We start from the raw sequence: 13,548 nt of genomic DNA on the forward strand, positions 1-13,548 counted from the left end.
CCAAGAAAATCACAAATTCTAACTCTCGGTATATCTAGAGCCGGATCACAAAATTTCATGAGCCGGCTCCCCAAAACCTGCATCCATGTCCAAACCCTCGGTATCTCTAGAGCCGGATCACAAAATTTCATGAGCCGGCTCCCCAAAACCTGCATCCATGTCCAAACTCTCGGGATCTCTCAAAAATCATCAAGAGCCGGCTCCAAAAATCAAGAGCCGGCTCCAAAACTCAAGAGCCGGCTCCAAAAAAATCAAGAGCCGGCTCCAAAAATCAAGTGCCGGCTCCAAAAAGCTCTTGAGCCGGCTCCAATTTTTCCATGAGCCGGCTCCAATCTGCTATATCCCCTTAAATACTCTCGGCAGTAGCTTTTTTGGGCATTAGGTTCACCATTTCCAGAGAGTATAAACCGTGAGAGCTCCTTCACCATGAGTATGAGTGCTTCAAATTTTAAGGTCTCATAATGATTTCATCCATCATATAATATCAAGTGGCCTTTATCCTGCATCCTATTTTATTCTCCTCTCATTGTTGTGCAAGAATTTCCTCATCTCAGGTAAAAACTTCAACCTCTTTTGTTCTCCTTTCTTCATTATTTCATCTATCATATATATGTATTGATCCATGTTTTGATGTAATACTCCATGAATTGCTTTAAACTCATCTTAAATTGAATTTTGTTGCATGAATTCCTTTCAATTTTGAACAAAATTTTGGTTTAATCTCCTTTACATTACATGTTCAAACCCTAGGAATATCATATTTTGATCCAAAATTTTGGTCTTGCTTCATGAATCTAAGCATTTTTTTTTTGTGGATTATGTTAAATTTCCCTCTTGGGTTTACATTTCCATAATATTTTACCAATTCCACATGAATTGTCATAATTTCTCAAGACTTAATTTTCTATCAAACCCTAGAAAATTAATCCTTTCAGCAAATTTTTTTTGGGGTTGCTTTGTGAATTCATTTCTTTTTAATTTTATTCCATTAAAATTCCTTTTTAAGTCTACATTTCAAAATTCATTCTTCAAAATCCAATGACAATCACATTGTTGCTCACAAATTTTTTTTTTTTTTTTTTTGGTTTTCCCACATAGTTTACTTTATTGTTTTGTTCTCAAAATTGTCTAGATATGAAAAATTTTTGTTCAAAGTCTTTTGAAAATGCCTCCATATCTTTTAAAATTAATATAAGTTTAGTTTTTAAATTGTGACTTGTTTAGGTCCCTACTGAGTTTCCATGGCATCATCCTTCCGTAGAAGGAATCCGTCTCGTGGCAAAACTAGGATCACTCAATCTCATGACTCTATCCCAAATGAAAAAACTCCTCCTCCAAGTCCAATTCAAATTTCTGCCACAAAGTTATATAGAACTCCTACTCACAAGAGGCTATATGAGAAAGAATTTCTTCATAGGAAAGTGGCCAAAGGAAAGGTTCTGTCACACACTATTTGTGATGACCTCAACCTCAACACCTACAATCTCTTTAATGCTATTGGCCTTGGGTCATTTGTTGGGATGAAAAACAAGTATTATCCAAGACTTGTTCAGTTATTCTACACCCACCTTGAGAAAGTGCCTGGTGTAGAGAAGTTACAATGCTATGTGGCTGGAGTAGAATTCGATCTTGATGTTAGAAGCATTTCCAAAATCTTTCATTTTATGGATGATGGTATTCAATTCTACTCTCCTCAAAAATGGTTCACTGGGAAAGATTTTGACAAACTAGCAGCCATTCACCAAATGAGCTATGATTCCCGCACTACCAATATTAAAGAAGTAAAATCCAAACAATTGACTATGGAAGCTCGATTGATCCACAAAATTATTGCATACTCCATTCTTCCTAAAACCGGCAGTCGCTCAAAAGTCTCTCGCATGGAAATCTTTCTGATCTGGTGTGTCTTAAATGGAAAAGATTTTGACTTGGCCTACATTATCTTTCATCACATGTTGGCATGCAAGAAAAAGAAAAACACTCCACTCCACTATGCCATGGTTCTCACTCACATTTTCATGGCTAACAACATTCCACTTGACAAAAGTGAATCAGCCAAACTAGGCCCAAGAGATATCCTTGATGCTTTCAATCTAGACACAATGGGGCTAAAAAGGGATCCCGATGGTATGTGGTTTTATCCTAGGCAAAGAAGGTTCGAAGAGGCTAGAGCTCGTGGAGAAGAGATTGAGGATGTTGATGATGGGGATGAGGAAGAACATGAAAGCCATGACAGTGCTGAAGATGAGGATGTTCCAGTTGCACATCGCTCAAATCATGATCTTTTATTGGAACTTCTAAATGTTTCTCGTCAAAATCAAGCCACTCTTCAAGAACAACAAACCACTCTTGAACATCAACAACAACAACTTGACGAAGTGCTTATGACTGTCACTCATATCAGTGAAGACTTTGAAGCCTTTCGAAAAGGCCTTGAACCCCCTCCTCCTTCTACTTAGAACAATATCACCTCGTCTAAAAACTCTTTTTGTGCACTCACTTGTTTTATCTGCTTTGAAGAAGCTTCTTTTAGCTATGTTTTTACTTATGTCGTTTTTCTTTTGAAGTCTTTATCATGATCTATGCTTTTGTCTAACATCTGCTAGTTATGTTCATATTTTCCTTATCTACTGTTTTGACTTCTGTAATCTATAAAATGACATATTTCCTATTTTATTGCCCTTTAAATTCTCATTCTCTAATAGTTCATGAATTGGAATGTATTTTCTCTTTCATAGAAGTAGACTTTTTGAGATGACAAAGGGGGAGAAAGATGTGTTTTTTCTGTTATGGGTCTACTATGCTATGTGCCTACTCTACTTTTTATATAGATCTTGATTGATGCATATTGATACTTTTTATATAGATCTTGATTGATGCATATTGATAGGGGGAGACTTACAAGAAAATTCTGTAAAAAGTTAAATGAAATCAAGCATGATATGATACTTTAGATATGCTTATTGATAGGGGGAGCTCTCTTTCAAATACAACTCTACTTTGTCAATAAACACATCAATGTTTTGTCATCATCAAAAAGGGGGAGATTGTTGGCCTAAGGATTTTTATCTAAAGGTTTTGATGATTACAAACCATTAATGATGTTTATGTACTAATATTTTCATTGAGTTATATATAGTTCATATCTTATATGATGAGCTAGATGAGCTATTTCAAGCATTCAAGTACTCAAGCTATGGACTCAATGAAGCCTCAAAGATTGCAAGAAATCAAAGAAAGACTCAAACTTCAAAGATCAATCAAACAATTTCAAGGAAGAAAGCAAGTCTTCATCAAGCTCAAGAGATCATGGTCAGGGAATGGAGAAAAGGGTAGATAGGATGGTGAGAGCTTTAGATTTAAATGTTAAAGCATATTTGAACATCTTCTGAAGCTCAAGTTTTTAGGTTCATGCATATTTTCTCTAAAAATCAGTTTTTAGAAGGCCTAAAATCTTTCCATGAACTTTACTTATGCATGCTCTCATAATAGGAAGTGCACAGAACAAAATGTGTTTCATTCTTAGTCTTACACAAGGATTGGAGCCGCCTCCCAAATATAGGAGCCTGCTCTTTGCACTCCAGTAGCCAAATTGTGTGTCGTAGAATGCATTTTGTGAATTGGAGCCGCCTCCCAGTTATTGGAGCCGCCTCCCATTTATTGGAGCCTCCTCCAATTTTTTGTAGAGCCGGCTCTTCTAGATTATTTGAATCTTCAACGGCACTTTTCTGCATTTAAGACTTCCAACTACTTCTAACAGACATATTAAGCCTCGGTTGTCTATATAAAGAAGGCTTATTTTACTTAAGTAATACACCACTGGATAATACATTCAAGAGAGCATTCAAGAGCATTCAATAAGCCATTTAAATTCTTCTCTGAGCTTTCACTTTCAACCATCACTATATTCTCTCATTCTAGAACTTGAGCTTCATTAATATTCTGATATTCTCTAGTTGTGAGCTTGCACTTGTATATCTATTGAGAGAGATTCTTGTATTTCATTTACAAACTTTGCTACAATCTTGTAAGGGTTGGTGTGACCCAAAAGAAGCCTAGGAGAAGGGTGTTCTCCTAGCAAGGAAAAGAAGCAAGGTCTTGCTTCAAATTTGAAGGTTTGCTCTCCACCATTAAGGAGAAGCTCTAGTGAATTTGGGAAGTCTCAAGGGGGATCTTGAGCCGAGGAGTAGGAGTTTCCGAACCTCGCTAAATCACCGAGTTCATTGTTTGCATCTTCCTATCTCTATCTCTTTTTTACTTGTGCTTTATATTGCTTGAATTTATCAATTTATCATTGCATAATAGTTGTTGTAAAACAAGTTTCATAAATTGCAAAAATTGGCCATTGACTCTATTCACCCCCCCTCTAGAGTCAATTAGTGGTTAACAGAAAGCTCGACCTTATTAACCGCATCTTGTAACCGGTTAGAAGTTTAGTTCTAACCGAGTAGATCAACATACAGAATGATGCATCCATTTATATCTTCTCATAACCGATTAGAAGAGCATATGTAACCATTTACCTTCACTCAAACAGAATACCATTTCTCTTAGCCAATGATGTAACCAGTTAAGAAAACCTATGTAACCGGTTATCTTCGCTTAAACAGAAAACTATTTCTCTTTGCCATTGATGTAACTGATTAGGAAGCCTTCTATACTCGAGTAGTTGGTCTTAAACTGAAAAAGTCTCCTAGCAAATGTAACCGGTTAGGAAGAATCCTATAACCGGTTAGACAAGATCAAATCTCATTTTCTCGAGTACTTTAAATAAGCTAAGACAGGTCTGAAACTCTAGTATTTATTGCTCCAACGGTTATCTTCTCATTTATTACTCCACAACCAACTCCAACAGACATATTTGAGCAATTAATGCCCTTCATCTTCCTTCCCACTCTATATAAGGTCAAGCATTAAAGAAGGCAAGGCGCGATTGAGAAACAATTTTGAAATACCATTCAAGAGCATTTACTCTAGTATATTACTCATTCAACCATATTAGACTAAAGCTTCATTCTGATTTATTTATTACTCTAGTCTTGTGAGCTTACATTTGTATATCTATCTTGAGAGAGATTTAATCTTGTATTCGAACTTCAAACTTTTCTACAATCTTGTAAGGGTTGGTATGACCCAAAGAAGCCTAGGAGAAGGGTGTTCTCCTAGCAAAGAAGAGAAGTAAGGGCTTGCTTCATGTGAAGGTTTGCTCTCCACCTTTAAGGAGAAACTTTAGTGGAGTCTTAAGAGGGATCTTGAGCCGAGGAATAGGAGTTTTTGAACCTCGCTAAAATCTCTGAGTCATTGTTTGCAATTTCTTATCCCTATCTCTCTTCCATTTATGCTTTGGATTATTTATTTGCATTAAATGCATATTATACATTTGTTAATTAGAAATTAAATTTGTAAATTCAAAAATTGGCCATCGACTCTATTCACCCCCCCCCCCCCCCCCTCTCCCCCTCCCCCTCCCCCCCTCTAGAGTCAATTAGTGTGTAACAGACATGTCAAATATATAATGTGCATATATGCAAGTTAAACTATAATTTTTACTCATAAAATACTATAATGTAATCATACAACAAGTTCCAAATTTACAAGTTAAGCATGAAAACAACTTCAATACCTAACTACCTCAATGAAAGCATATAATGGAATTTAATTAAATTAAATAATTAAATTCTCAAGATTACAAAGTAACTCCAAATATTCTAAAATTAATATAAGTTAAAGGTCATGGCAAAGCCTAGTTTAATATCACATTACAAGTTATTTCTACCTAACTTACAACTAGATAAATTAAACTTCATACAAGAAAATAATTAAATAAAGTTCTCCACACTTATTCAAATATTTTCATGTTCATATATGTTAATGAACATATTAAGGCCTAATTTAATATCACATTGCAAGTTCATTCTACACTAGATACAACCATGTGAATTAAATTCCATACAAAGAAAATAATTAAATAAAAGTCTCAAAACCTATTCAAATATTTTCAATTTAATGCATATGATAGAACATGTCAAGCTTATCAATAATATCAAGTTAAAAATCCAATTTAGTGCTTAGAACACATAAAATAAAATTAATTAATCTTTATATTTTTTCACAACTCTGAGTATTCTCAAATTCACCTATGTTAAAGAACATACCAAGGCCTAATTTAATATCACTTTACAAGTTAATTCCATGCTAGTTACAACCATGTAAATTAAATCTTCATACAAGTGAAAGATTCAATAAAAGTTTCAATACTTATTCAAATGCACCCAATTTCATATATGTTAACAAGCATAGCAAGGTCTAATTTAATAGCATGCCGCAATTTAATTCCAAGCTATGTACAACCATGAGAATTAAATCTTATACACAGAAAATAATTAAATTAAATTCTAGATAAAATACTTAGGCATGCATACAATTGTATAAACATTAAATACATTCAATACAATATTTATATAAACCTAAAACATCCCCTACCTTATTTTTTGATGAAATCACAAATCCCTACAGAAAGGAAACCGCTCCGAATCTGACGATACTTCTAGGTTTTGTCGGGGACTAAGAGGGAAACAACAATAACCCTCGAGGCACCATGAAAATCCAAACCCGAACTCGAAACCCAAACTCAAAAATGGTCGAAATTGGCTTCTAATAAGGGGGAAATGATCACCTCGCTAAGGCCTACGACAAACACTAAGGTACTACGGCATTTTACAAAGGGGAAGAAGGTTAATTTGAGAGAAGAAGGGTGGGGGCTACCATGGCTAATCTAAAGCAGTGTGAGAAGAAGTGGATGAAATGTTTTTAATTTTATAACCCCCTATTTATAGTAAAACCCTAAAAGTGCCCCGAAAAGGCCTTGCTAGGTCCGAAAAAGTGAAATTTGCGCAGACGCGCTCAAACGGTAAAACACCATGAATGAAAAAGAACTGAAATGAAAAAAAAAAAATGAACAAAGGAAGAAACAGCGTCAAAAACCAAGTCCCGTGCAGAAAGATATGCCCCGAACAAGTTCGGCGGCAACTGGGGCCGAAAACCCTAAAACTGGGGAAAACGACCGTGAGAAAATTCTAAGAGTACACAACTTAATCAAAAGTGAAAATGAATTGTGTACGTGGATCCAGGCTCAAAATGAGGTACTTTGCAATACCTTTCGTTAATTGCACAATGGCCCCTCCAAGAAAGGATAACTGCGAAACTGGCTCAGAATGAAAATATCTTCCAAAAGATATTTTCTTAAAGACCCCTAATCAAAATATATCCAAAAGATATTTATGAAAAACACCCTAAGAAACATCAATGTTTCTGTAGAATCCTTTCATCTACGCCCCTACAGAAAAAAGGAACAACCGGCGAGCTTTTCTCCAAAAGTAAAACTACGCGTTTCGAGAAAAATCAACTGAAATGAAAACTCATGAAGTCAGAACTCAACTCTGAACATGAAAAATGAGGTTGTGCCAAAAAAGTGACAAACCGGAAAAAGACAAAAAGTGAATAGTGTCTAAAAAGTAAAATGTGGAATGACTCGATTCTTAAATGAAGTTGTCAATCCAAAAGAAAGAGCCTCGAAACCATTTCTGAGCACTCAAGATGACACTAAGTGATGAGTAACCGAACTCAGAAAATAAAATTCAAGGAAAAAAATTCATCTGTTAAATTTGAGAAAAAGGAAAGGAAAGAAAATGACAGGGTCATTACACTACGACCTGTTTGTGGTGCAGTAGTTCCTCCTGTCCGAGGAGTTCCTATATTTTAGGGGTTTCCTCTGCGTGTCAGAGATTTGTGCTTCTTCACTTTCATCTTGATATTGTGATGTTTCCATTTTTTGCCATTTTTTATTTTTCCGAGAATTTTGTCGTTGCAAAGGCATTTTTGTCTTTTGTCGTTTTGCATATCGGACACTGTGGAGTGTGCCGGTTGTGTCTGAGAGTTAGTTGGGGTGTTTCATTGAGTTCAAGACACTTTGAAATGCAATGATGCTAATTTTAGCATTTTTCAGTTTTTCAGGCCAAACGTCCCGTGTGGGACACGCTACCGGAATTGTTGCATACAGGGATTTTGGTTGGGTCTATTTGCATCACATGCATTTTTATTTAATGTGTTTATGTGGGTTTTATATGGTTGTGTGTATGTATATAATTTCGTGGTTGAAATTAAAGAAGAAAGAAAAGATTTTTTTTTTTAAAAGGAGGTGGGACCCACTTTATTATTTTAAGAAAGAGCTAAGAGGCATTTTGGCCTCATTTTCCTTTCTTCCTCTCTCTCTCCTCATCAGTCTCTCTCTCACCCTCTCAATTTTCTTTTCCCTTTTTACTTCAAACCTACAAAGTTTGATTTCTCTCTCATCTTTGAGAGATTTTTTATGCCGTTTGCGGCAAATGGAAGAGCTCATCAAGATATACGTTTTGATCGGAGCAAATCCTTGTTTGGCCAACTTTGGAATTTTGAATTTAGGGCACAAAATTGGGGGGTTTTGCTTATTTTGAGGTAGGGGTTTCTAATTCCCAATTTCTTGTTCCTTTGTGAATTTTTCTTTAATATTTGTTGTTAAGCATGTTTAATTTGAATTGATTGCCTAAAAAATGATGTAATTGTTGTATATGAAATCTATGATTATGTGTATTGATTGAGTTGTATGAAAAGCATGCCTAAATGTTAATTTCCATGTCTCTGATGTTTATTATCTTGCTAGAAATTGCTATGTAGAAGTATGTTAAATTATATAGTAGAAATTATTTTCTTTTCATAGTAATGGTAAAATATGTGACATGCATTCATAGCATTGGGCATGGAAAAGGGCAAAATGATTTGAAGTAAATGAAAAGGGGCTTTTGGGTTATTCCAGTTAAGGGAGGCTCAAATTTCCCTCATCAACCACGATTATTGCCTAAATTGCAAAGGCCGTGGGAATAATCAAGACAAGAGGAGCTATTTTCAATCGACCAGGAAGCGCAGTGTCCATGAAAGGTAGGGTCATCAGCCCAGACAGTATCCTGAAGAAGTAAATCGACCAATATTCAGAGAGAACGGACCAAGGGCAGTAAGAATCATTCGGTTAGAAAGATTTATGGCCGATAGAGTTCTGCCAGTTAGAAATATGGGTTCAAAAAGAGAAGGAATCTAGTCATGTAAGAACGATCAGACCTCCTTTAGTCATGTGAATCATCTGAAGTTTCCTAAGCAGCCTCCTACAGGTACTCAAAAAAGGAGGATGCAAGGGAAGAAGGTAGAACTTAGAAGAAAAGAGGTTAAGATTGATCAGGATCAACCAACCAAGGAAGATGAACCAGGGGAGGCTGAAGACATGGAGGTCGCTATATCTTTTGGGAATGAGGCATCCTCTTATGAGGAGAAAAATAATTATGAAGATCAAGATCCAAAGCATGGGGCCATGTACAGAATTCGTTTTGGTTCCCTTCCGGATGAGGTAAATTATAACATGGTATTTGTTTTACCTTCTATCTTTGAAGCAAGGACAGAATCACTTTATGAAAAACCCGGTCGTCACGGAGTCACCAAAGGGTTGTGGTGTTAATGTAACTTATAGGGAACTAGTGGAATCACCCTAGCATGGTTGAGCTATCTGGGCCCCAAATGACACCGCGGAGGTACCAAATTTGAGGGACAGTAGCCAATCCTTCTCTCGTGTCGCTGCGAAATCACCAACGGACGGGTTATATTAACAGTTTGTGAAGTGATGGATGATTTTGAAAATGGGGAGTGACATATATGACATTGCATTCATAGTACGACATTTGCATGTTTTGAACTTGAAATTGATGTTGTATTTTTCCCTGGCTTAGCATGATCCTATTCCCTATTGTTCTATTCATTGTCTGGATTCACGGGGTCACAAGAGGTGTGTCTTAGGTACCACCTACTGAGCAATTTGTTCACCTATTACATTTAACATTTTTCAGGGCTGGGAAAGGAAGTAGTGGATGCCAACCCTTCACAAGCATGAGGAGGACTAGAAACCTATTTTGTTACCTTTTGTATTTTAGCCCATTCTTTTGTAAAGTTGTAACCCACGAAACGTATTTGTTTTGTAATGTAACTATAATATTTTGACAACATTTATTGCATATTTGGAATTATGTAAGCATATTGTAATGAATGGGGTATAATGTTGTACTTGATAGCAAGCCAATTATGTTTATAATCTTATAATGTTTTTTACTTTTGCCATGAACTCAGAAATTTGACAGCATAACATGTCCAATATAGGTTTGGCTTATAAAGAGCATAGTCAAGAATTATTCCAGAGAGTTGGGGTGTGTAGAGCCTTGTTTAGGCCGGCTGACCCTCACCATTAGCCAACCAAAACCCCAGGTTTGGCCGACCGAACCCCCTTCACCAGTCGACCGACAGGCTATTTTGGAAAGTCCTGAGAGCATGCAAGTTTCAAACCGTTTTAGCCGGCCAACCATGTAGGTCAGCAGACCGACCCTGCCCTGTCAGCCGACCGACCTAAGGCCATCAGCCGGTTGACCCTTCCCTTTTGGACCTGTACACTTGCAAACTCTATAACACTATGTTCTTGGATTATTTTAGACCCTGGACTGACTCATATGTCATGTATTGACGTAGGAAATTGCGGTGTTGTCCTTGGTTAACCTTCGGTTAAGGACCCAATTAACGATTCGGACCCACGGGTTCGGGTCGTAACAAATTTGGTATCAGAGAAAACCATTAGGACAGCTGGTAGAGGCCTACCTAGGGTTGCAAGGGAAGTTCTTTGCATTGTTTATGTGATTATTTGCTACGTATTTTATTATTTGAAGAAGTATGCCTAATTGTTTACTTGCCTACGTGCTTACCAGTTTATACTGAGGTGTTTATTGCATAGCTTTGCATGCTAAGTGTTGGTACGGTATTATTTCGCGTTGAGTCATCCGCAATTGGACCTTAATGTCATGTCATTGAACCTTTTTATCATTTTATAGCACGATGCCACCACGAAAGGAACCAAGAGGAGTTACCCCTAAGCCGACAAAGGGTGATGTTGGTGAAAGCTCTAGCTATAATCCCGCGGAGCAGGTTGAAGAGGATACACTTCTTAGAGATTTGATTTCCCCGAGAGTTGTTTCCACCAGGAGGGATGATGTTGAGACACCCGTTGAAGTGGGTGAAGTTTTGGTAGAACTTGTATTAAACCATTTGTTGCAGAATGCCTTGAGAGCAACAATTGCTACTCTTCCGCAATTGGTACCACAACCAGTAGTTCAAGTTGAGGAGACGCCAGCACAAAAACGTCTCAAGTTGATTGCTGGGTTTTTAAAGTTGATGCCAATGATGTTTAAGGGTGGTGTAGATCTAATGGTAATGGATGACTATATGGACCAAGTGGAATCCCACTTGACTTCTATGGATGTGACGGATGATTATGTGAAAATCATCCTAGCCACTTCCAAGTTTTCTAAGGATGCCAAGCTTTGGTGGAAATCCATCACCAACCGGCACAAGGTGGAGGAGATGAGTTGGGAGATGTTTAAAGAGCTGTTTTATGAGAAGTATTTTCCAGTTACCAAGAGATAGGAGCTAAGGGAACAGTTTAATGGTCTTATTTAACGTAATATGTCAGTGACAGAATATGAGAACAAGTTCACGTCTCTTTTTCGTTTTGTTCTTGAGTTAGTGAGCAATGAGGTTGACAAGACTCGGAAGTTTGTTTTTGGCCTTCCTTACCAAATAAGGCCATTAATGACGGCTCAGTATTTCAAGGCCTACTCGGAGGTAGTGGAAAAGGCATTGAAGTTATAGGCAGAGGCTAAGGACAGAAATGTGGGAAAAGAACTGTGGAAACATAAGAGGAAAGCCAAATCATCTTCATAGGGACCTTCATGGAAAAGGAACAGGGGTGGTTCATCTCAATTTCAGGGGCAGCAGCCTGTACGATCCGCTCCTACTACTGTGATAAGCGCCGAATATTGTATATTCAAGCGCCCAAAATTGCATTAGTAAAGTCCGTTGTATGTTAATTTATGTAGATTATCTTCATTTCTATGTTTTTATGCATTTTCAGGTTCATTGGCCAAAATGGAACAAGAATAAGGCCTTGTGGAATCTTGAGCAACAAAAGGTGCCCATGCTGAATTCTGGCAGCAGTAGAACCTGGACTTTGCTCACCATTTTGACATTCCAAACTCGAGAACTGGACTTCCCTCATAACATGAAAGATTTAGAGCTCTAAATTAGCTTTCTAAATCTTCAAACGGTTTGTCATTCGGAGCTCATACCAGAGAGTTATGGCCTTGTTACCAGAGGTGCGCAGAACTGCCTGGCAGCAATGAAATTCTGCCTTGATCTTTATTTTCGACCAACCATCCTTGAGAATTGGATCTCCACCAAAACATGAAATATTTATATCTCTGAATTAGCTTTCTAAATCTTCAAATGGTTCATCATTCGGAGTTCGGAGCGCAAAGTTATGGCTGTTTAACCAAAGTAGGTCTGGGCGGAGCAAGTGAAGCATGGAGCTTTTTACACTAAATTCGAGTGCTCGAGGCCTTGCTTAGAGTGCTCGAATTTTGGGCAGAATGCCCTTCGGAAATGGCTCATTTCAGCCCACTTGCACCTTAGTTTCTTCATTTTGTTTTCCTCTTTAATGAAGTGGTTGGAGATGTTGGTTGGTGGCCTTTTGGTGGTAGATAAGAGGGATAAGAGCCACACAATACAAAGGTTTTTCATTCTACAAGATTAGAAGAGGGAGAAGAGAGCAAAGGGGAGGAGTTCTTGAAGCTTCAAGAAGGAAGCTCAAAAATGGAGATGGAGTCTTCTTCTTCTTCTTCCATTTTTGTATCCATGGATAACTAAACCTCCATCTAGGGAGGTGATGAAACTCCTCCTTGTAAGCATGTCTAGTTTTTGATTTATTTTGGGGAATGAAATGTGTATTTGACTAGTTCCATAATCTAGAGCATGTTACATAATGTAATGGATGTTTTAATGTTCTAAAGATCATGTTGCATTAAATACTCTTGTCTTAGATGATTTAATCTCATGGTTGTATGGCTTGTAGTTTCATAGTGACAATGGAGCTAAGACTATGGAATGGTTTTAATGGCATGATTTTGAGTAGCTTGTTAATTCATTGCTTAAGAATTTCTTTTGATGGATTAACCTTGTGACTTGTTATCATGTGCTCTCATCAATTGATTACTTGTTTGACAATCTCTAGCTTAGTGAGCATGTTGAGGATTGCACCATAGTTTAGGTAATTTAAGCATGTGGAGCTTTGATAGGTTGTTCTTACATTTTAATTAATTGAATTTCTTGAAGATGATATAGTAGTCATGAATTGCTATTCATCAAGGTCATTTCTACATTAATTCCCCAAATCAATCATATAATTAGCTTGTGTAGAGGTTTGGAGTGGATTCACTTCCCAAGACTTCCTTCTCTAAATCTTCTCTTTTAATCTCCTTCAATTTATTGTTGTATGCATTCTGAATTTGTAGTTAAGTGACAACAAACACAACCTCTATGAACACCCCTTCATCATCCTAAGAATGACTCTAAACACTTAGGTTGCCTTAGACT

This window comes from Cornus florida, unplaced genomic scaffold, assembly GCF_030987335.1.
Source record: "Cornus florida cultivar Cherokee Brave unplaced genomic scaffold, ASM3098733v1 CherokeeBrave_3.0.0_Hap2_Chr11, whole genome shotgun sequence".
Taxonomy (NCBI): Eukaryota; Viridiplantae; Streptophyta; class Magnoliopsida; order Cornales; family Cornaceae; genus Cornus; species Cornus florida.